The 24,316-nt window shown below is 47.3% G+C and overlaps 1 protein-coding gene and 1 long non-coding RNA gene across 6 annotated transcripts in view; both read left to right on the top strand.

Annotated features, from left to right (window-relative positions):
* LOC100970234 (uncharacterized protein C20orf96) overlaps positions 1-24,316 on the top strand; it is an 83,305-nt gene that overhangs the window by 24,184 nt on the left and 34,805 nt on the right. For 2 of the 5 annotated variants that reach the window (XM_034947774.3, XM_034947768.3), the window contains exon 1: positions 14,768-14,904. The exons of 1 other annotated variant lie outside the window; for it this stretch is intronic. The gene's annotated coding sequence lies outside the window, so the exon portion shown is untranslated. Of the gene's footprint in view, positions 1-14,767; positions 14,905-24,316 lie in introns of those variants that run through there. 2 more of the 5 variants (XM_034947775.3, XM_034947769.3) reach the window with 1 other exon arrangement.
* On the top strand, positions 17-18,031 carry LOC134729708 (uncharacterized). Its single transcript, XR_010111054.1, has 3 exons — positions 17-781; positions 2,586-2,773; positions 4,375-18,031. It is a non-coding gene; the product is annotated as an uncharacterized LOC134729708 (long non-coding RNA).

The following is a 24,316-nucleotide window of genomic DNA, read 5'->3' as shown; positions in this document are numbered from 1 at the left end:
CCTTTCCTTTTTCAGGGACGTCTTTTCGGACCATCCCAGAAGAGAATTTGGGGGGCCCAAGACTCAGGAAAGCTTAAGGGGACGAACTCAGGTTGTCGTAGATGTTGCCCCCCGCCTACTACACACAGGGTCCGACCACATATGGGACCAGCAAATGCTTTTGGACCCAGTGAACAAATCCCTTTCTCATATATATGTATATTTAATCTCGTTCGAAGCTCCATAAGAATCCGGAGGAAGAAGGGAATATGACAATATGATGCCCAGTTTCCAAATAGGAAGCACCGAGGACACGCAGACTAGGATTCGATTCCCAGGCTCGCGGTCCCAGCTGTCTCTCCCCTGCTCAGCACCAAGGGCCGCGGGACACCTCGCCTGCCAGCCAAAGGTCCTGAGCTGGGCGGACTTCCCGCTTTTCACAAACCGCAGGCGACATTCGAGGATGCGTGGGTGCGCCATTCCCAGGTCCTACCCCACCCCGTAGCCTGCCCGGTGCCCGACTTGGGCGCGTCGCCCCACCCAAGCCTGGAGAAGCGTGCAGGGGCACGGGGCGGAGCCAGTCCTGGGGGCGTGGCCGGGTGGCCGGCACGAGGCGCGTGGCGGGGAGGGGCCGCGCGCTCCCGGCTCACCACGTGTGAGCCAGTTCGGGCACCACTGGGCGTGTGCCGCCCCTGGGGGAGGTCACCTTCACGGCGTCGTGAGCATGGGCGATGGGAGGGGGCGCTGAGGCCTCGCCCTTGGGAAGCAGGAGCTGGGCGGTGCCCGGATTAGGGTCTTTAAGGTGGCATTCCGCTGGGGCGTAGCGGGCATGGTTTGGGGCTAGGAGAATGCGCCTCTGGCGGTACAGCTCACCCACTTCTGGACGAGCGAAGGCCAAGAGCCGAGCTTGAGGGTGTGGGGCGGGGAGGAAGGACCGAGGTGCGGCTCCGCCGCGCGGGGGGCGGGGTGATGCTCTGGATGGCGGGGCGCGGGGTGGGGGTGGTGGGGAGAAAGAAATTGGAGCATCCCTGGAGGGAGGGGGCGACTCTTAAAGGCACAGGGTGCTTGGAAAGAGGAGGCCCTGCTCCCTTCCAAACGGTCCCTCCGCCTTTCAGAAGCTGAGATCTGGAAAACCCTACGTGTAAAACCTTTACATCTGCAGCCTGAGCAGTCTACCCGATGGAGTCACACTTCCTGAGTTCACATTCCCAGTCCCTCCTTTTCGTTATCCTGAAAATGGGGATAATTCAGTTTCTCCCTCACATGGTTGTTTTACAGATTAAATGAGATAATGCATGTAAACACATCCTGATACCTAGGCAATGTTCAATAAAACTTATGATAGACGGGACGCGGTGGCTCACACCTGTAATCCCAGCACTTTGGGAAGCCAAGGCGGGCGGATCATTTGAGGTCAGAAGTTCGAGATCCGCCTGGCCAATATGGTGAAACCTTGTCTCTACTAAAAGTACAAAATAATGAGCCAGGCTTGGTGACGCGTACCTGTAATCCCAGCTACTCAGGAGACTGAGGTATGAGAATCGCTTGAACCTAGGAGGCGGATGTTGCAGCGAGCCGCTGCACTCCAGCCTGAGTGACAGAGTGAGACCCTGTCTAAAAAAAAACTAAAAGTTTTGAGAAACTAGATTTCCCAATAGTTACGCAGGTCACCAGCAACCCAGAGACATCACCATAATGAGAAAAAAAATGGGCAGAGTGGGGACAGCTCTAAGATTTCAGAAAAGGTATCAAAGTAATGATTGTAGGACAAATAAAAGCTTTCTTGGAATTATCAACACTTAACACTTTTCCCATAAATAAAATATTTGTTTTATTTTAGATGGTGTGTGATAGGCACCACAATCTTTTCAATGCTTATAGCCTCTCAAAGATCTGTCTCTGACCCTGTAGCTGCTGCTGCTATTATTATTCCAATGTATGTGAATAGTTCCTAACCTTACTCACTGCCAAACTGATTTGGACCAGGATTTCACTCTTTATTCTCAGCAGTGAAAATGCTGCATTCATTATTCACCCCTGCCTCCTTTCCTTCTTCCGTCCATGCATGCATCCATTAATAAACATTTGACCCTGCACAGTGGTTCACAGCTGTAATCTTAGCACTTTGGGAGGCTGAGGCAGGCAGATCACTTAAGGCCAGGAGTTCAAGACCAGCCTGGGCAACATGGTGAAACCCTTACTCTACAAAAAAAAGTACAAAAATTAGCTGGGCAGGGTGGTGCCTGCCTGTAGTCCTAGCTACTTGGGAGGCTGAGGCAGGAGGATTGCTTGAGCCTGAAAGGTGGAAGTTGTAATGATTGTACCTCTGCACTCCGGCCTGGGAGACAGAGACTTTATCTCAAATAAATAAATAAATAAATACATAAACAAACATTATTAATACTTACCATTCCTTAGGCCCTTTGACCGACTCTGAGGAGCTAGAGATGGTTAAAGTCTGGCTGAATCTAGGCCCTGGAAGAACCTTGGACTGCCTTCCCCAGTGTAGACACCAGGACTTATTAATGACAGAGAAGATGGTGTGGGAAGTTCAGCCGAGAAGATAATGTCTTCACTTTTGTTTTTTTCATTTTCTTCCTCAACAGACATTTATGCAGTGTGTGATTCTTTCTAAAACAACTCCCTGGAAGAGAGGACATTTAATTCAACAATTTATTGGCCACCTACTGTGCACCAGGCAGTAAACTTGGAACTCGGGCTACTGGGTTACAGCAGTGACCAAGACAGAGGTCCCTGTTCTTAAGGAGCAAGTGAGGGCAACAGAAAAGAGCAGGTAAACAAATAAGATAATTTCAGATAGTTGTGACTGCTATAAAGAAAATAAAGCTGGGCTGGGTGTGGTGGTTCACGCCTGTAATCCCTGCACTTTGGGATGCCAAGGCGGGAGAATCGCTTGAGCCCAGGAGTTTCAGACCAGCCTGGGTAACATAGAGAAATCCCACCTCCACAAAAATTCAAAAATTAGCCAGGCATGGTGGCAAGCACCTGTCGTCTCAGCTTCTGGGGAGGCTGAGGTGGGAAAACACTTAAGCCAGAGATTTTGAGGCTGTAGTGAGCTATGATGGTGCCACTGCACCCCAGACTGGGTGATGGAAAAAAGGGAGGGAGGGGCTGGGCAAGGTGGCTCACATCTGAAATCCCAGCGCTTTGAGAGGCTGAGGTGGGCAGATGCTTGAGCCTAGAAGTTCAAGACCAGCCTAGGCAACATGGCAAAAGCCTGTCTCTACAAAAAAATACCAAACTTAGCCAGGTGTGATGGCCCGTGCCTTTAGTCCTAGCTACTTGGGACGCTGAGGCAGGAAGATCGTTTGAGCCCGGGAAGTTGAGGATGCAGTGAGCTGTGATCGTACCACTGCACCCCAGCCTGTGGGACAGAGTGAGACCCTGTCTCAAACAACAATGAAAAGAAAACAAGATAATGAGAGAGTGAGTGACTGGGACAGGGGATGATAGAGATGGGGGAGAGTTTAGATCTCAAGATGATGAAGAACCATCCATGTAAAACATTCCAGGCAGAGGAAACAGCAAGTGCAAGGGACTGGAGATGGGAAAGAGACTGGGACGAGGTATTGAGAGGGCATGGACAGGTGCCAAGACCAGAAATGGGGGAGTGTACATGAGGAATACGATGCGTTTATGTTGAGCTGGAGCTGAAGGGCAATACGGTAGTTGGTCCTCAGAAGCCAAGTTATGGAGTTCCCTGGGTTGCGGGGAGCCAGGGACAGTTTTTTTATTGCAGGATGACATGATCAAAGGTGCGCTTCAGGAAGATTAAGGAGTTTCATGTGTTGTAGTTGGATTGGAGGAGGGAAATTTGGGGGGGGAAAGATCAGCTGGAAATTTTCTTGTGTTTCAAAAACATGTTCACAAATTCTTTTTTTTTTTTTTCTTTTTGAGATGGAGTCTTGCTCTGTCGCCCAGGCTGGAGTGCAGTGGCGCGATCTCGGCTCACTGCAAGCTCCGCCTCCCGGGTTCACGCCATTCTCCTGCCTCAGCCTCCCTAGTAGCTGGGACTACAGGGCCTGCCACCACGCCCTGCTAATTTTTGTTGTATTTTTTTAGTAGAGACGGGGTTTCACCGTTTTAGCCAGGATGGTCTCGATCTCCTGACCTCATGATCTGCCCCCCTCAGCCTCCCAAAGTGCTGGGATTACAGGCGTGAGCCACTGCGCCCGGCCCTTCACAAATTCTTTAATGTTCCTTCCTTCAAAAGCAAGAGCCTAATTCCTCCTCCCCTTCCCAGTTAAGTGTGAACTTGCCTCTAACTAATAGAATATGGCAGAAGTGATGGTTTGTGATATCTAAGATTGGACATAAAAGGCTCTATGTTTTCCTCCTGGCTGTCTTATTTTGTATCATTTATTCTGGGAGAAGTCAGCTGTCATGCGAGGGCACTCAAGCAGCCCTGTGGAAAGCTCTACGTGGTGAGAAACTGAAGCCTCCTGCCAACACCAACAAGGAACTGAGACCTACTTCCAACAGCCATCTGAGTGATCCATCCTGGAATCAGATCCTCCAGCCCCAGTCAAGTCTTCAGATGACTGCAGCCCTGACCAGCATCTCAACTGCAACCTCGTGAATGACCCTGAGCCAGAACCATGCAACTGAACTCTGCCTGGATTCATGACCCACAGAAACTGTGAGATGGTAGCTGTTTGCTTTGTTAAGCCTCTAAGTCTGGAAAGAATGTCTTAAGCAGTAGCAGACAATGAACAAAAGATTATTATTCAGCTGTTGAATTGGAAGAGGAGGGGAAGAAAAAATTTTCAGATCACAGAATATTCATCGTGTAAAACTTCAAAAATTCTGAAATTTAAGGAAAAAATATCATTTGTTGGGAATTTGTTGGGATTCATTGTCTCAGTGCCAAGAGACACCCACTCTTTTTTTTTTTTTTTTGAGACAGAGTCCTGCTCTGTTGCCCAGGCTGAAGGGCAGTGGCATGATCTCAGCTCACCACAACCTCTGCCTCCCAGGTTCAAGTGATTCTCCTCCCTAAGCCTCCCAAGTGGCTGGGACTACAGGCATGCATCACCATGCCCGGCTAATTTTTGTACTTTTAGTAGAGACGGGGTTTCACTATGTTGGCCAGGCTGATCTCAAACTCTTGACCCCGTGATCCGCCCGCCTCAGCCTCCCAAAGTGCCGGGATTACAGGCATGAGCCACTGCGCCCGGCCGAGACACTCACTCTTAACATTTTGGTATATTTTTTCTCTCTGCGCATTTTTTATCCAGCTGACTTTATTTTGTCTCCTGAAATCTTCATTTTTAAATTATAGCTTCAGCATTTAAGAAAATGTGTCTAACAAAGTCTTCGCAAGCATACATTTTTCCCATAGTTATTATACTTAGAATTTATTTGTCAAGCAATTTTGAAGGGCTTTCACTGTGAAAAACTTTAGGGCTTATTGATATTCTCTTTAAGTAGAAGTATGTTTTTTATTATTACAAAAGTTATATATATATATATGGTGTGTGTGTGTGTGTTTGTGTGTGTGTGTGTGTGTGTGTGTGGAGTCTCGCTCTGTCACCAGGCTGGAGTGCAGTGGCGCGATCTCAGCTCACTGCAACTTACTCCTCCCAGGTTCAAGCGATTCTCCTGCCTCAGCCTCCTGAGTAGCTGGAACTACAGGTGCGTGCCACCACGCCTGGCTAATTTTTGTATTTTTAGTAGAGACGGAGTTTCGCCATGTTGGTCAGGCTGGCCTCGAATTCCTGACCTCAAGTGATCCGCCTGCCTCGGCCTCCCAAAGTTTTGGGATTACAGGCATGAGCCACTGCGCCCGGCCTTATACTGAATTATATAAGGTGAAAAGTGAACGTCTCCTGTAATCTAGAAAAATGGCATTATAATGAGTACATTTTAAATTTTAATGTAATTTTCCAGAATTTTTTTTTTTTTGAGACGGGACGGAGTCTCACTCTGTTGCCCAGGCTGGAGTGCAGTGATGCGATCCTGGCTCACCGCAACCTCTGCCTCCCACGTTCAAGCGATTCTCCTGCCTCAGCCTCCCAAGTAGCTGGGACTACAGCCGCCCACCACTGCGCCCGACTAATTTTTGTATTTTTAATAGAGACAGCGTTTCGCCATATCGGCCAGGCTGGTCTGGAACTCCTGACCTTGTGATCTGCCCGCCTTGGCCTCCTAAAGTGCTGGGATTACAAGTGTGAGCCACCGTGCCTGGCCTTTTTTTTTTTTCGACAAGGTCTCTCCCTGTCACCCAGGATGGGGTGCAGTGGCGCGATCACAGCTCACTGCAGCCTCAACCTCTTGGGCTCAAGTGATCTTCCCACCTCAGTGTCCCAGGTAGCTGGGATTACAGACGCGTACCACCACACTGGGCTAATTTTTTGTATTTTTTATAGAGACTGAGTTTTGCCACGTTGCCCGAGCTGGTCTCAAATTCCTGGGCTTAAGCGGTCTGCCCACCTTGGCCTCCCAAAGTGCTGGGATTACAGGCATGAGCCACTTCACCTGGCCATCCAGAAACTTAAATGCTTATAATCACATGCACACATAGTTTTTTTTACACAAGTGGAATGTTACTATATGTAATTTCTAGTAACCTGCTTTTTTCACATCTCTTTTCTCTTTCCATGTAGTGCGTAGGTTCTCGTCCAGGTCTGCCGAGTATATTGTAATTCATTTAATCAGTTCTTTTTTTTTTTGAGACGGAGTTTCACTCTTTTTGCCTGGGCTGGAGTGCAATGGCGTGATCTCGGATCACTGCAACCTCTGCCTCCTGGGTTCAAATGACTCTGCTGCCTCAGCCTTCCAAGTAGCTGGAATTACAGGCGTGCATCACCACGCCTGGCTAATTTTGTATTCTTATTAGAGATGGGGTTTCACCATGTTGGTCAGGCTGGTCTCGAACTCCTGACCTCAGGTGATCTGCCCACCTCGGCCTCCCAAAGTGAATCAGTTCCTTCTTGAAAGACATTTTGATTGTTTTACCCCTTTTTGCTATTATAAACAATATGGCAGTGAACACCTTTGTATGTATGTTTTTGGCCACTTATTTATTTAGAGATGGAGTCTCGCTCTGTCGCCAGGCTGGAGTGCAGTGGCGCAATCTTGGCTCACTGTAATCTCTACCTTCTGGGTTCAAGCGATTCTCTTTCCTCAGCCTCCTGAGTAGCTGGGATTACAAGTGTGCGCTACCACACCCAGCTAATTTTTTTTTTTTTTTTGAGACGGATTCTCGCTTTGTCACCCAGGCTGGAGTGCAGTGGCTTGATGTCGGCTCACTGCAAGCTCTGCCTCCTGGGTTCACACCATTCTCCTGTCTCAGCCTCCCGAGTAGCTGGGACTACAGGCGCCCGCCACCATGCCCGGCTAATTTTTTTTTTTTTTTGTATTTTTAGTAGAGCTGGGGTTTCACCATGTTAGCCAGGATGGTCTCGATCTCCTCACCTTGTGATCTGCCCGCCTTGGCCTCCCAAAGTGCTGGGATTACAGGCGTGAGCCACCATGCCCGGCCTGTATTTTTAATAGAGATGGGGTTTCACCATGTTGGCCAGGATGGTCTCGATCTCCTGACCTCATGATCTGCCTGCCTCAGCCTCCCGAAGTGCTGGGATGACAGGCGTGAGCCACTGCACCCGGCCTGTTATTTCTTTAGGAAAAATTCATACACAGAGACTCCACAATATAACAGAACAGACATTTAAACTGGCTGTCCCCCAAACACAATAGGCTTGGGCCTACCTCAGGGCCCTCATTCATGCTGTCTCCTTTGTCTGGAACTCTTTTCACTCCCATCCCCACATGGGCTGGAGCATCTACTCATCCTAGCTTCAGCTCAAACGGGCTCCCCAGAGAGGACTGTCCTGACCACTCTCTGCCGTTTCCCGTTCATCTCCCTCTGTCTCAGGTATACAGAATTGCTTCATCTGCGACACATTCTCATTGTTGCCTGTGATTCCCTCACTTTATGCTTGTGTGGGTTTTTTTTTAGAGACCTGGTCTTGCTCTGTTGCCTGGGCTGGAGTACAGTGGTGCGATCATAGCTCACTGCATCCTGGAACTTCTGGACCCAAGTGATCCTCCTGCCTCAGCCTCCCAAGTAGTTAGGACTACAGATGCATGCCACCATGGCTGGCTAATTTCGAAAAATTTTTTTTGTAGAGGCAGGGTCTCACTATGTTTCCTAGGCTGGTCTTGAACTCCTGGGCTCAAGCGATTTTCCCACCACAGCCTCCCAAAGTGCTGGGATACAGGTGTGAGCCACCATGCCTGGCCCTGTGTGTATTTATTTTTACATAACATAAAAAAAATCTGTGGAGTCAGCAATCTGACACAAGAACTGGAACATTGATAACCTGTTTTCCCCAATGAATTCCTTTACCATCCCATCTCCTGCCTTCCTTCACCTGAGGTAATGTCTATCCTGATTCTTCCAGAACATTAAAAAAAAAAAAAAACAGCTTTGTTGAGATGTAATTCACATACCACACTATTTAGTCATTTATAGTTTACAATTCAGTGGCTTTCAGTGCATTCACAGAGTTGTGTAACTGTTGCCACAATGGATTTTAGACTATTTTCATCATCCCCAAAAGAAACCATTAGCATCAGTACTCATTAGCAGTCACTCTCCCATCTGCTCTGCCTTCCCTCTAATCCCCAGCCCTAGGCCACCATTAATCTGCTTCTGTATCCATGGATTTGTCTCTTCTGGACAGTTCATGTAAAGAGAATCATACAACATGTGGCCTTTTGTGCCTGGCTTCTTTCACTAAGCATCATGATTTCTAGGTTCATCTATGTTGTAGCATGTATCAGAACTTCCTTTTTATTGCCAAATAATATTCCATTATAGGCCAGATGTGGTGTCTCATGCCTACAATCCCAACACTTTGGGAAGTAGAGGTTGGAAGGATTGCTTGAGCCCAGGAGTTTGAGACGAGTCTGGGCAACATAGTGAGACCCCATCTCTAAAAATAGAAAAATTAACTGGGCCTGGTGGTGTGTGCCTATAGTCCTAGCTACTTGGGAGACTGAGGCAGGAGGATCTCTTGAGCCTGGGAGTTCCAGGCTGCAGTGAGCCATGATCACACCACTGCACTCCAGCCTGGGTGACAGAGTGGAACTGTCTCAAAGAAAAAAAATATATATATGGCCAGGTGTGGTGGCTCACACCTGTAATCCCAGCACTTTGGAAGGCTGAGGCAGGAGGATCATGAGGTCAGGAGATGGAAACCATCCTGGCTAACACGATGAAACCCATCTCTACTAAAAATACAAAAAATTAGCCGGGCGCGGTGGCACGGGCCTGTAGTCCCAGAAGGCTGAGGCAGGAGAATCGCTTGAACCTGGGAGGCGGAGGTTGCAATGAGCGGAGACTGTGCCACTGCACTCCAGCCTGGGCGACAGAGTGAGACTCGGTCTCGAAATAATAATAATAATAATAATAATAATAATAATAATAATAATAATAATACCTATTCTTAATGATACCTGAAGGCAGGATGAAGCCAACTCAGGTGTGGCTGTGGCTGTTCTAGGTACTGTCGTGTTACTCCACTCACCCTAACTGTGTCTAGCTCCAAAATACCTATTTGCCAACTGGCATGGTCCTCAAAGACATTCATAATGAGAAGAGAACAATAGGGACAAGGTAATTTGTTTTTTGATTCGTCTAAATTTCCTGATTTTAAAAAAGTCAGGCCAGGGGCAGTGGCTCGCACCTGTAATCCCAGCACTTTTGGAGGCTGAGGCAGGCAGATCACCTGCGGTCAGGAGTTTGAGACCAGTCTGACCAACATGGAGAAACCCCGTCTCTACTAAAAATACAAAATTAACTGGAGGTGGTGGCGCATGCCTGTAATCCCAGCTACTCAGAAGGCTGAGGGAGGAGAATTACTTGAACCTGGGAGGCGGAGGTTGCAGTGAGCCAAGATAGCGCCATTGCACTCCAGCCTGGGCAACAAGAGCAAAACTCCGTATCAAAAACAAAAACAAACAAACAAAAAAAGCCAGTGGCTCATACCTATAATCCCAGCACTTTGGGAGGCTAGCTTGAGCCTAGGAGTTTGAGACCAGCCTGGGCAAAATATTGAGACCCACATCTCTACAATAAATAAAACATTTACCAGTTGTGGTGGTGCATATTTGTGGTCCCAACCACTGGGGAGGCTGAGGTGGGAGGATCACTTGAGCCCAGGAGGTTGAGGCTGCAGTGAGCAGTGATCACCCCACTGCACTCCAGCCTGGGCAACAGAGCAAGACAGTGTCTCAAAAAAAAAAAAATCAGAGATTATGATAGTGTGTGCATTACAAGGTCTCTTTTCTTTTGTATGTGTGTGAGATGGCATCTCCCTCTGTTGCCCAGGCTGGAGTGCAGTGGCATCATCATAGCTCACTGCTACCTCAAACTCTGGGGCTCAAATGATCTTCCCACCTCAGCCTCCTGAGTAACTGAGACTACAGGTCCTTTCTTTTCACTAAATAATAAGAGATCTTTTAAAAAACAATATAGCCGGGCACGGTGGCTCACACCTGTAATCCCAACACTTTGGGAGGCCGAGGCGGGCAGATCACGAGGTCAAGAGATCGAGACCATCCTGGCCAACATGGTGAAACCATGTCTCTACTAAAAATACAAAAGTTAGCTGGTCTTGGTGATATGTACCTGTAGTCTCAGCTATTTGGGAGGCTGAGGCAGGAGAATCGCTTGAACCCAGGTGGTGGAGGTTGCAGTGAGCCGAGATTGTGCCATTGCACTCCAGCCTGATGGCAGAGCAAGACTCAGTCTCAAAAACAAAACTCAAAAACCAATATAATAGTATAAACTGCACATGCGGCTATTGAGTACTTGAAATGTGGCTAATATAGCTGGGCACAGTGGCACACATTGTAGTCCCAGCCACTTTTGAGGCTGAGGCAGGAGGATTGCTTGAGCCCAGGAGTTCAAGGCTGTAGTGCCCTATGATTGCACCTGTGAGTAGCCACTGTACTCCAGCCTAGGCAACAGCAAGACCCCTGTATCAAAACAAACAAAAGAAGTGTGGCTATTAGACACATTACAAATATTCCCAGAGGTGACTCAGAAGTTAATCATAGAAGTCAAACTTTGCTTATTGTTATGAGTCTTTAGGGAGTACTTCAACTCATTTGCATCTGTTTCCTCATCTTCAAAATGGGACAGCGTAATTCTGGACCTGGGACATAGTAAGGATTCAATGGGTGGCAGCTGTGACAAGAGCAACAACAAAAATATTGTGCGTCTTTCTTTTTTTTAATAATGGCACAAAAAGGCAAAACCATAGATACAGTAAACGGATGTGTGGTTGCCAGTGTTTGGCGGGGAGAGGGTTCAATAAGTGAGCACAGGGGGTTTTTTAGGGTGAAGAAATGTGGGTATATGACTATGCATTTGTTGATATCCATTAAACTTAATAGCACAAAAAGTGAACCTTAATGCATGCAAAGTTAAAAAAATCACTTAGGACATTTAGATAATTCCAAAATGTCATGCAGAATATGACAGACATCTTCACCGTATTACAAATGTGTGAAATGACCTCATGAAGAGGATAGAGGAAAAGTGCTGACCTAAGTAACTTTAGAAATGAGTGGGCCAGGCGTGGTGGCTCATGCCTTTAATCCCAGGACTTCGGGAGGCTGAGGCGGGAGGATCACTGGAGCCCAGGAGTTGGAGACAAGCCTAGGCAACATAGTGAGATCCCATCTCTACAAAAATTTTAAAAAATTAGCTGGGTGTAGTGGCGCATGCCTGTAGTCCCAGCTACTTGGGAGGCTGAGGCAGGAGGATCACTTAAGACCGGGAAGTCAAGGCTGCTGTGAGCTGTGATGGCCCCGCTGCACTCCAGCACTCCAACCTGGGCAACAGAGTGAGGCTCTGTCTCAAAAAAAAAAAAAAAGAAAGAAACAAGAAACAAGTGGAGTCTGCTGGAACACTAAAGGCAAAAGAAAGTGTTCAGAAGAATGTACTCTACTTGATAAAGTTTCCCACAGGGGTATGGGTTAACAATTTTGATAATCCTACACATGTATACTGGACTTGAACAATTAAGTAAATGGATGGTGGATGTGGATGATGGGAACCAGGTTTCCCGTTATTGGAGTGGGAATTTAGAGATAAGCAAGCAGGAAGCAAGCCAAATGATCCCTGGATTCAAGTGGTAAATATAAACAGGAACTCATGTTTAGCTTAATATATATACAGATGGTTACAAATGGAAATATAGATATGTGTGTATATATATACACATTGGTATATACAGATGTATTTCTTTGTTCTGTCAGTTGAGAAGGCTTAAAAGAAATGATACCCCAAGGCCAGGTGTGGTGGCTCACGCCTGTAATCCCAACACTTTGGGAGGCCAAGGCAGGAGGATGGCTTGAGGCCAGGAGTTGTATCAGTCTGGGCAACATGGCAAGACCTTATCTCTACAAAAAAAAAAAAAAATTGAAAATTAAAATTAGCTGAGTGTGGTGGCACACACCTGTGGTCCTAGCTACTCAGGAGGCTAAGGAGGGAGGATCACTTGAGCCCAGGAGGTCTAGGCTACAGTTTTTATTGTCTTTAAATTCTCTGCAGATAATTTACCCCCTCATTGCCTACACAGCCCACTGCAGAGTGCTGGGCAACTTGGTAATTAACCCTCTAATTGTGTAAACTGGAAGCTTCGTGAGGTCATGGCTTCATTACCATGGCTACGTGGCTGTAGCCATGAGTGTGCACTCCAGTGTGGGTGATGGAGTGAGACTCTGTCTCAAAAAGGAAGGGAGGGAGGGAGGAAGGAAGGAAGGAAGGAAGGAAGGAAGGAAGGAAATAAATGACACCCTAGTAGCAATGAGTGCACCTAGCGCCCAGTTCTTGGTTTCTAATAAATACCCTTCTCCGAAACAAAGCTCTTGCGAAATGGCTGATTTGAGGACTGGGGCAGGAAATACGAAAGATGAGCCTGAGGCATCTTGTAGTGCCAGAAAGTAAGGAAGTGCTTGACGGCAACGAGAAAACCCCACAAAAATAGGGGTGTGTCAAAGGGAGACGGGAGCCAACCGAAAGCGCTCCCAAAAGCCAAAGCTGGAACAACTTGAGCAACAAAATCAAATAGTATTGGATTATAACCTAAAGTATGAAATAATTATCTGTGAATCCATACTGATATAAATAAATTACTGAATAAATGAGACAAATCTTCAGTGTAGAAAAATCCCAAATAATCTATGTAGCTATTCCAACCTTAAGGAGATAGAGCATAACTCCTCACTTAAGTGTGGCCCGAGCATAGTGACTTCCTTCCAAAGAGTACAGTATGAAAAGGGGCAAAAGAAGACTGACTTTCCAGTAGAGAAACCTGACGCAGCATCAACAGTCATGTCATGTTGCCGTGTGAGAAACTTCCACAGCCAAGAGGAGCCCAGAGAGACATGACAGCTAGTGCAATGAGGCATGCTGGATGGATCCTGGAGTAGAAAAAGATGGAGTAGAAAAAGAAGGTTGGGTAAAAACGAAGGAAATCTGAATAAACTGTGAACTCTAATTAATAAATAATGTATCATTATTGGTTTATTAATTGGAACAAATATACCATGCGTCTGCAATACCATATGTGATGTTAATAGCAGAAACACCAGCCTGAGCAACATGGCGAGACTTCATCTCTATGAAAAATGCAAAAATCAGCTGGGCTTGGTGGCATGCCCCTGTAGTCTCTGCTACTTGGGAGGCTGAGGTGGGAGGATCGCCTGAGCCCGGGAGGCGGAGGTTGCAGTGAGCCGAGATCGCGCCACTGCACTCCAGCCTGGGTGAAAGAGCGGGACCCTGTCTCAATAATAATAATAATAATGAAAGAAACAGGGTGGGTGGGTGGGGTAGACGGGAACTTTATATTCACAATTTTTCTGTAAATCTAAAAGTGTTCTAAAAAATTGAAGTTTTTTTTTTGTAATGGCAAACAGGTTTTAAAAACACATTTGGTTTATTTAGACTCCAGAGTGTCAGAGCCATTTACGCAGCCCGCCTCAAAAACAGAATTTCTTCCATGGATTAAGAGAAATATTCATTTATCCTCCAGTTGTAATGTTCTGAACCAGGAATTAGATGGTTCAGTAAAAGTTGCCTACCAACTAATTAAGTCAATGTCTCATGAACTCTGCATCAAAAAACTCGGTATCTTTAATTTTGTATGCATTTGAAATACAAAGGAAAGATGACTAGTTCCTTGATCATTTTAAGTTAAATTAAAATACCTATAATGAAAGACATTCATATAGAGCAGACTATATCATCCCATTGCCTACATTTTCATTTCCTAAAATTGTTTTAGTAGAGAATGGTATATATTGTTGCGTAATTGAAACAGTTTTTCTCTCCTTAAATAAAATAGCAGCCAAAGATTATTCAGGGTGCAGCTGACAGAGGCCTTACTGCCAATTCCTTCTGATCTGGAGAATTCCTAAAAAAAAAAAAAAAAAAAAAAATCGAGTCTTCTTGTTACACCGAAGAGGAGGGCAGGGTCGAAGCGCATTGGTGGTGTCCCTGGGCCGAGGGCAGGGCTCTAAGTCACGGGACCTGCTGATTGGTGGACTCCCCAGAGCTGGGGGGCGGGGCCTCTGGCGACGGAGCTCGGAGTCCATTGGCTGCGAGGCTAGAGGATGGTGTAATGGACAGCCGAGGCCTGTGCGGCCGGTTTCTATGGCAACGGAGGCTTGAAAGAGCCACTCAGATTTCGGCGCTCGCCCCCAACTCCCCTTTCCGGAGGGGGCAGGGCGGCCTGGATTTGAGGGCCGGCGGAGGAGGCGTGGGGGCTGGGAGTTAAGGAGACAGGGCTTTCCTTGGACCAAACCAACCCAGCAATGCCACATTTGAAGTGGGTTTGAGGAACCGGGCCTGCGTGCTCATTTGAAAAAAATCAGCCAAACAGAAAGGTATGAAGAAGAAAAACCTATAATTCCATCCTTCCCTGACTTCTCCACTCGTTAACATTTTGAACACCAAAGCTTGGCACAGAACTGGCACTCAATGGGAGGAAGAGAGGGAGGGAAGGAAGGAAGGGGAGAAAGGGAGGGAGGATCGATGATGTGGACAACGTGGCGTGACACGAAGTGCCCGCCCCCTTGGGCTGAAAGTCACAGGCAGACCCGTAGAGCTGACGGGATATAACAGACTTGGATTTGGGGGCTTGGAGGAGGAGGGGTCGCCGGGGCACTGAAAGAGGGTGGGACAGCCAAAGGCTCCTCGATTCCATCCCGGGATTTGGGAGGCCTGGCTGCAGAAAGACTCCTCTCTGGCTTCACACCCCGCCAGCCCTGCCACTTGCAGCCGCCAGTGCTTCCAGTCTCCAGATCCCTGTGTCTTTGTGTTTGGGGAATAATCAACAGTGCCTACTTCATCGAGTTGGTGTCAGAACTGAGTTGAGATAATGCATGGAAAGTTCTTAATACAATGCCTGAAACGTAGTAAACGTGCAATCAACTAGCTATTATCACAATTGAAGACAGGGTGGGATTTGACTAGGCGGAGAGAATGGGGAGGTTATTGGCTGTGGGTAAGGAGGCAGGAGGGAGCAGCAGTGTTGAAACCCTACAAAGAGACCAGTTTGGAGATCATATAGGAAGTCGTAGGAGATGACAGCCAGAGGGCATAAAATAAAGGATGAAATAACAATGCTAGCAACTATATACTGAGGGCTTGGCACTCTTGTCAAGCCCTTGATGTGGATTATTTTATTTCATTTTCTCACCAGCCCTGATAATGTAGTTATTACCATAGACCCATTTTCCTGCTCAGGAAACTGAAGTTCAGAGAGGTTATGTAGCTTGTCTACGCAAAGAAATGACAGAACCAAATGGGCATTTGTGGGGCTCAGAACAAGAGTAGAGTTGGAGGCCCATATACCATATGTCTCTATAGTTGTATAGAAATTATACAACAGTCCAGCAAGTGTTAAATGAAATATGTTCTGTTTTCTTCCTTGATGGATATATTCTCTAACAACCTGGAAGACCGTGTTCAAATTAGAATTCTAAGGCCCTTGGAGTTATGTGCCAGAATGTGTAGGCCCAAGGAGACCTGTCCCCTGGAACCTGTATCCATCCCTTATCCAGCTACCTCTCATCCCATCAGTGATGGAGCTAGCATGCATGGGTCAACACCTAGCTGTCACCTGCAAACAGCTATCTTGAGGCCCAAGGCTCAGGTCTATAAGATGTGCATCAGGCAGGATAGTTTGCCCTCAGGTGAGATGAAGCCAGGGATGAGGCCCACAAAGAGCCCTGTGAATTAACTTAGTGACATTTTGGAAGGGAATTATGGGGTATCAGAGCGTGTTCTAGAAGGCATAGGCACAGACTCTGGGTGGGCACTTCTCATGCCTGCAGAATCCTCGCCCCATGGGGAGGGGTGGTGGGGGACTCAGGGAAGGGGCCACTCTTGCCAGGCTTCAAACCCATGCATTCAGAATCCAGGAGCCTGGTGCTTCTCCCCTGTGCCTCACAGTGCCATGGGGCATGCTGGCTGACTTCCAGTGATTTTATGCTCTCAGAGAAATAGAGGAGGATGAGCTAGTAAACCGAGGGCCTGACCTCCCAGGTCCTATCCTCCCTTATCAAAGGTGGGAAAACTAAAAGAGTGAGTTAGCTTTTAAAAGATGAATGAATAAGCCCTTGTTCAGTATGTGTCAATGACAGAGTGCTAAGGTATGTTAAGTATATTAAAGAAGGACAAGTAGACACGTGTCTTAATCTGTAACCTCAGCCAAGTGATTCTAGATCATGCATGCAATAAATATTTATTAGGCTTTACTCTGTGCCAGGCATAGTGCTAATTGCTCAAGCTATAACCGTGAGCCAAAAGAGACTGGTTCCTGCCCTCAGGGAGCTCAAAGTGGAGAGGCAGAGGCAGATATCAATCAAACCATGGCACAAATAAGTATATCATTGCACCTGAGTAACTGCTGAAGGAGAGGCCAGGGAGGTAACGGATGGTGTAAGAGGGTCTGATACAGGATGTTAGGGTAGGCTCTAGTTAGGAAGCAGCATTAGAGCTGAGTGCCCCAGGCAGGTAAGGATTCACCATGGGTAGGGGAGGAAGAGACCTGCTTCCAGGAATGACCAGCTGGAGCAGAAGGGGAAGCCAAGCCAGGGTAAGGGGGTGAGGCCCGACAAGAGAGGAGGCCCAGAGGAGGCAGGGCTGGTCAGGCAGGCCCTGGTGAACACCAGGGAGGACGCAAAGTCTTTGAAGTTCTTTAAGCAGGGGAGAAATGTGATCAAATTTTGTTTTGGGGTGGATTCCATGGTTGGAAGGAGAGGGAGCCTGGAAGCAGGGAGACCAATGTGTTGTCTGCTATAGAATTTCTTAAACTCTTCCATCAAAGTTCTTATTTTTTATTTTTATTTTATTTTATTTTATTTTTAGAGACAGGGTCTCACTCTGTGGCCCAGGCTGGAGGGCAGTGGTGCCATCTCGGCTCACTGCAGCCTCAACTTCAAGTGATCCTCCTGTTTCAGCCTCCCAAGTAGCTGGGACCACAGGCATGTACCACCACACCCAACGATTTTTTTTTTTTGTAGAGACAGGATATCCCTGTGTTGCCTCAGCTGGCCTCAAACTCCTGGGCTCAAGCAGTCCTCCTGCCTTGGCTTCCCAAAGTGTTGGAATTACAGGCATGAGCCACTAAGCCCAGCCTTTATTTTTAAAGATAGAGGAGATGGACTCCTGTCTCTCTAAAGTCTATAGGAATTTCATTGAAGTCTTGTGTTTTGCATTTATTTTTGTTGTTAAAAGTTGTTTTTGTTGTTGTTAGAGATAATAGATGAAATATTTTTTTAAAAGCAGGGATACACAGTGGAAAATAAACTTTCCTTTTATCCCAAACCCCAAATATCCAGTTCTCCAAAGTTACAAATTACGAATTTCATTAATATCCTTCCAGTGTTACATATGTGTACAAAAATAAGCATATGTATATATATTTTTTCTTTTTTAAAATCTTTCCTATGGTGCTGAGGGTATGTATTTATTCCAACATTAAAAAATGTAAACTGTAGGATACCATATCTTGCTTTTTTTCATTTAATAATGTGTCTTAGAGATTGTTCCATATTAATACATATAATTTGTTCCGTGCACACCCGTAGTCCCGGCTACTAGGGAGGCTGAGGCAGGAAGATTGCTATGTTGTCCAGGAGTTTGAGTCTAGCCTGGGCAACATAGCAAGACCCTGTCTGTATAAAAAAATAAAATAAAATCTTTCTTGGGCTGGGTGTGGTGGCTTACACCTGTAATCCTAGCACTCTGAGAAGCCAAGGTGGAAGGATCACTTGAGGGCAGGAGTTCAAGACCAGCCTGGCCAACATATTGAGACCCTGAAGAAAGATAAGAAAGAGAAAGAAAGAAAAAGGAAGGAAGGAAGGAAAGAAGGAAGGAGAGAGAGAAAGGGAAGGAAAGGAAGGAAAGGAGGAAGGAAGGAAGAAAGAAAAGAAAAGAAAAGAAAGAGAAGAAAGAGGAGAAAGAAAGAGAGAGGCTGGGCGCGGTGGCTCACGCCTGTAATCCCAGCACTTTGGGAGGCCGAGGCAGGCGGATCACGAGGTCAGGAGATTGAGACCATCCTGGCTAATGCGGTGAAACCCCGTCTCTAATAAAAATACAAAAAATTAGCCAGGCATGGTGGTGGATGCCTGTAGTCCCAGCTACTTGGGAGGCTGCAGCTGTGCCAGGCACAGTGATGGATATATCCCGGGAGGGGATATATCCACAGTGAACCCGGGAGGCAGAGGTTGCAGTGAACCGAGATTGTGCCACTGCACTCCAGCCTGGGCAACAGAGTGAGACTCCGTCTCAAAAAAAAAAAAAAAAAAAGAAAGAAAGAAAGAAAGAAAAAATTAGCTTGGTGTGGTGGTGCGTGCCTGTAGTCTCAGTTACACAGGAGGCTGGGGCAGAAGGATTGCTGGAGCCCAGGAGTTGTAGGCTGTAGTGAGCCACGCAGTGAGCCACTGCACTCCAGCCTGGGCAACAGAGTGAGAGTCCATCTCAAAAAAAAAAAAAAAAGAAAGAAAAAATTAGCTGGGTGTGGTGGTGCGTGCCTGTAGTCTCAGTTACACAGGAGGCTGGGGCAGAAGGATTGCTGGAGCCCAGGAGTTGGAGGCTGTAATGAGCCACGCAGTGAGCCACTGCACTCCAGCCTGGTTAACAAAGTGAGACCCTGCCTCAAAAAAAAAAAAAAAAAAGTCATATTTTATTTAAAACTCTGCAAAGTTTACATTCTGTTCCATAATATATCTGTGCTTATTTTCTTTTACTATGTCCTTCCCCAAATCTTAGTCACATTGACAAGCCAGCAAATGGGGCTGTATGTCTCAGTGCCTTTGTACACATTTGGTGCACTCCTGTGGCGCCCTCACCCTCAACTCAGCATGATCTGACGTCTCCTCACCCTTAGCTTGGTCCTTTGATTTATTTATTTAGAGATGGAGTCTCACTCTGTTGCCCAGGCTAGAGTGCAGTGTAGCACAATCTTGGCTCACTGCAACCTCTGCCTCCCACTGAAACGGGAAAAGTTCCCTTGTCCCCGTCCCAGGGCATGTGACGGGGGAGTGGCTCGCTTCTTCAGTGTCCCGCTGCTCAAACCTCCAGGGGAGCATCCAGATGGGCAGGTTGTGGGGCTCCGACCCCACGAGTGTCTAGTGGTGGATGTTTACAGCTCCTGAAGCCCCAATGGGCTTATGCTACCGTATGCTCTTAGTTTTGCCATCTATAGGTGGCTTGTGTTAACCAGCTCAATTAGACCCTCTACCTCGTTGCAAGGACAGAGGGCTTTCTGTATCCTGGGTTCTTGCCTTGGTGTACCAGAAGAATTGGATCACACCTGGGCTTGAAGAATGAGTGCAAGGTTTTATTGAGTGGAGGTATCTCTCAGCAGATGGAGGAAGCCAGAAGGGGATGGAGTGAGAAGGTTTTCCCCTGGAGTTGGACTGTTCAGTGGCCCAGGCTCCCCTCCGACTGCCCCAGCCAAACTCTGCATAGTTCTGTTGGTCGATGGCCTGTGGTGTGCTGGTGTGTCAGTGCCTGTCGGTGCGTTCCTCTCGACGTCCAGCCGCTTGTGTGTTCCTCCACTGATGTGCTCCTCTAGCCGTCCAGTTACCTGTGTGTCTGCCTGCTAGGGTTTTTATAGGCACAGGATGGGGGCGTGCGTGGCCGGCCAGGGTGGTCTTGGGAAATGCAACATTTGGGCAGGAAAACAAAAATGCCTGTCCTCACCTAGGTCCATGGGCACAGGCTGGGGTGGAGCCCTAGCCAGGGACCACGCCCTTTCTCCCTTCCATGTCATTTAAAGGGACTGTGCCCTTCCCTTCCCAGCACTTCCCTTCCTGTATCACCAGGTTCAAGCAGTTCTCCTGCCTCAGCCTCCTGAGTAGCTGGGACTACAGGTGCATGCCACCATACATGGCTAATTTTTTTTGTATTTTTAGTAGAGACAGGATTTCACCATGTTGGCCAGGCTGGTCTCGAACTCCTGACCTCAAGTGATCCACTTGCCTAGGCCTCCCAAAGTGCTAGGATTACAGGCATGAACCATTGCACCTGGCCCCTTAGCTTGGTCTTGTACCACTCCATACTCCAAAATTCTTTCTGGTTGCTGTTTGTCAGCCGTAACTGGAGTTGACATAAAGGGATGTAATGGGCAATCTGGCTGAGAGTAAGGCTGGAAAGGAGTCCAGGAGCCTCTTGTGAAAGGGATCGGGTACCAGGCTGGGTTCCAAGTGCACAAGGGAGTCCCAGAGGACGTGACATGGGAATAAAATGGTCAGCGTGCCAGATTGACATCTTAGAAAGATCATTTGCTCCTTAATCTGCCCCCATCACTTTCCTCTAAAAGGCCCTTATTGATAACCTCCACACTACTCAATCCTAGGGCACTCTTCAGTTCTGATCTCAATTGACATTTTTTTTTTTTTTTTTGATGGAGTCTCGCTCTGTCACCCAGGCTGGAGTGCAGTGGCTCAATCTCAGCTCACTGCAAGCTCCGCCTCCTGGGTTCACGCCATTCTCCTGCCTCAGCCTCCCGAGTAGCTGGGATTACAGGCGCCCGCCACCACGCCCAACTAATTTTTTGTATTTTTAGTAGAGACGGGGTTTCACTGTGTTAGCCAGGATGGTCTCAATCTCCTGACCTCGTGATCCGCCCGCCTCGGCCTCCCAAAGTGCTGGGATTTCAGGCGTGAGCCACCGCGCCCAGCCTCAATTGACATTTCTTAGAGCTGATTTTACTTGATCTCTTGCAGCCCTTGACACAGTTGTTAACCCCTACCACCTGAAATGTCCTCCCTTGGTTTATGTGTTTCTGCACGTTCTTGTTTTCCTTCTCCCTTTCTGGCTGTCCCTTATTAGTTTTTCACCATCTCCTTTTCCATCAGGGAAAACTGTGTCAAAGTTGCTTGAGGCGCAATCTTAGTTGGTATAATCTTTCCTTCTGCTTTCTCTCTTGACCATTAGGAGAGTGTGAAATCAGTTTAACACGTCATATAAGCATTGACAAAAGGATGAAGCGATGGAATAGAAAGTGTCAAGGTGCATCATGCACAGGGCAAATATTGTTTGAGGAATCTTATTTCAGATTTAGATATAAATACACACATGCATATGTATGATGGCTGCAATGTAAAATATATATCTTACTGTGGGATGTGGTAAAACAGTTTGAAAGCCACAGCTATACAACTCCTGTGTTTATTTCTCAGGGCCAGAATTCTCCTAGGAATGTAAGATCTGTGTGTATCCAACCACGTACTCCACATCTCCTCTTAGATATCCTCTATGGAGACCTTAAGCTCAATATATCCAAAATCAAATTCAAGCCCTTCACCCTAAACTTGGATTTTCTCTTCTGTTTCGCATCTCAGGGAAAAGCCTCACCATCCATCCAACTGCAGAAGCTAGAAACCTGGGCAACATCCTTGGTACTTAACTTTCTCCCAGCCCATGTCAAATATAGCCCCAAATCTTGTTGACTTAAACTCTGAAAGATTTCTTTACCCGGCTGTTTCTCTCTGTACATCTCCGCCTTCCATGCCTAAGATGTCCTCATCTCTCGAGAGACCTGGGTGAACTATACTGTATTTCCCCTTGGGCTCTCCTCTGACCCAGTCTCCACCAACTATCCTGAATGATGCTTGTAAAACATAACCAATCTAATCATGTTACTCTTTTGCTTGCAAGTCCTTCAATGGCACATCGTTGTTAGACCCACATTCTTAACGTGGCCTACCAGATGCCCCCACGAGCTCCTCTTCTCTGCATTGCAGTCACATTTTCTGTGCTGGAGATTGTCTTTTGACAGACAGCACCCATCCCCATTCTATGTGCCTTCCTATGCTGCAGATGCTGGAGAGCTAAAACATCTCCCAACTCCCTTGCAGCTAGGGCTCTAGCACTTAGATGTATTTGCATAAAAGATGGAAGGGAGGCATAAGTAAGCCAGACAGTTTGGGCTGTTTTTACTTGTAAATGGTTGCGGAGACAGTAGTGCACAGTCCCTGGCTTTGTAGAGGCAGGGAAAGGACTTGGCATTTCACTGTCCTGCCAGTGGCATTGGCAGTGACTTTCTGATCCCAGGATCCTGTCTTTGGGTGGCAGCTTCACCATTGTGTCCTCATGCTCAGCCTTTCCAGTGGTGGCCTCCTGGCTTCTGTCTTTCTGACTGTGAGAGGTAGTAACTCCCCTGGCAGTTCTATGGTGTTCTAGGAGTCATTCCTAATACCCAGCCCAGGGATCAGCATTTTCTTCAACAGCAAGAGTGGTTTCTGTTTCTAAACTTAGACTGATTCATTTAGTCTCTAGAAGTGGTCATGCCTCCTCCCACTATAGGGTTGTTTTACTTGCTATCCCTCTTGCCTAGGTTAATACCCTTGCCATCCCTTAATCCCCAGCCCCATCTCTCAATTAACTCCTTATATGTCTTTTCCATCTCAGTTCAAACATTTTCTCTGGGAAGTTATCCCTGACCCTTAAGACTGGATCAGCTTTGCTTGTTAAACAGGGATCTCACCCTGTATGTTTCTTTTAGTGCATCATCATCGTCTGTAATTATGTACTTGTGTGACTCTAGAATCTGAGCTTCAGGGACTTGATTATCCTGCTCCATGCTGTGTTCCATCGCTTAGAAAAGGCCCCTATAGAGTTGGCGCTTAACAGGCATGTGTTGAAAGAATGAATGGAATGGAGGAGGCCTGATTGGAGGCTCTGAGGACAAAATCCACGTTTTAAAATATGGCTGGTAAGCCCTGTGACACCTCTTCTCGGCGTTTTCTCCCAGCCACATCTTCCCCTGACTCTTGGCCAGTCCGAACACGCTGTGTGCTCTCTGGCCTCCAGGCCTCTACATCTGCTATTTCTGCTGCTTGGCTGTCTCTTCACTCTTAGCCTGGTTCTTACTCATCTTGCAGGTTTCAGTCAGGACGTTTTTCTCTTCTAGGGAAACCTTTACTTCAGACAATTCTATACAGGACAAATGTTGTTGGCTGGGTGCGGTGTCTCACGCCTGTAATCCCAGCACTTTCAGAGGCTGAGGCAGGTGGATCACCTGAGGTCAGGAGTTCGAGACCAGCCTGGCCAACATGCTGAAACCCCATCTCTACTAAAAATACAAAAATTAGCCGGGCGTGGTGGCATGTGCCTGTAATCCCAGCTACTTGGAAGGCTCAGGCACAAGAATCGCTTGAATCCGGGAGGTGGAGGTTGCAGTGAGCCAAGATCATGCCACTGCACTCCAGCCTGGGCAACAGAGTGAGACTCTGTCTCAAAAAAAAATTGTTAAATATATGATTGTAAACATTGCCTACTGTTACTTATCTGTACCTTCCATTGCAAGTGCACTGTCTTGTTCAAGGCAGCCTATGCAGAGGGCCTTGCATGGGGCCCAGCTCTAATGCCCTCCGTATTTGTTGAAGTGGAATGAATCAATGTCCTCTAGTCAACCAGCCTCAGTCCGGGCATCTCTGCACACTTTCCAGGAGCCCAAAAACAGTGAAGAATTGTAATTTGAGGGCTGCTTGATCAGGAAAGGAAGCTGGGGGAGGTTTGTTCAGCTCCAGCCCCTGGCTGTCCCTGGGCCACCAGGCAGGAGGCCTTGAAGCAGATCCTGTGGGGGATGGGCAGGGAAACAGTTTCTTCCTCTCCTCCCTCCTGGAGAGTGGGGGGATGGGGCCAGGAGAGGGAAGGTTCCTTCAAGGAGGCTCCCTGGCACAGTGCCTGCTTTGAGGAACGGAGTGGAGAGTATGGTGAATGCAGGCTTTCTCCTGGCCCCTGGCCTCCAGCTCTGTGAGAGGGAGGGAAACCGCTGGC

The sequence above is a fragment of the Pan paniscus genome, chromosome 21 (assembly GCF_029289425.2).
Source record: "Pan paniscus chromosome 21, NHGRI_mPanPan1-v2.0_pri, whole genome shotgun sequence".
Lineage (NCBI taxonomy): Eukaryota > Metazoa > Chordata > Mammalia > Primates > Hominidae > Pan > Pan paniscus.
This window is presented reverse-complemented; position numbering and strand designations above follow the sequence as displayed.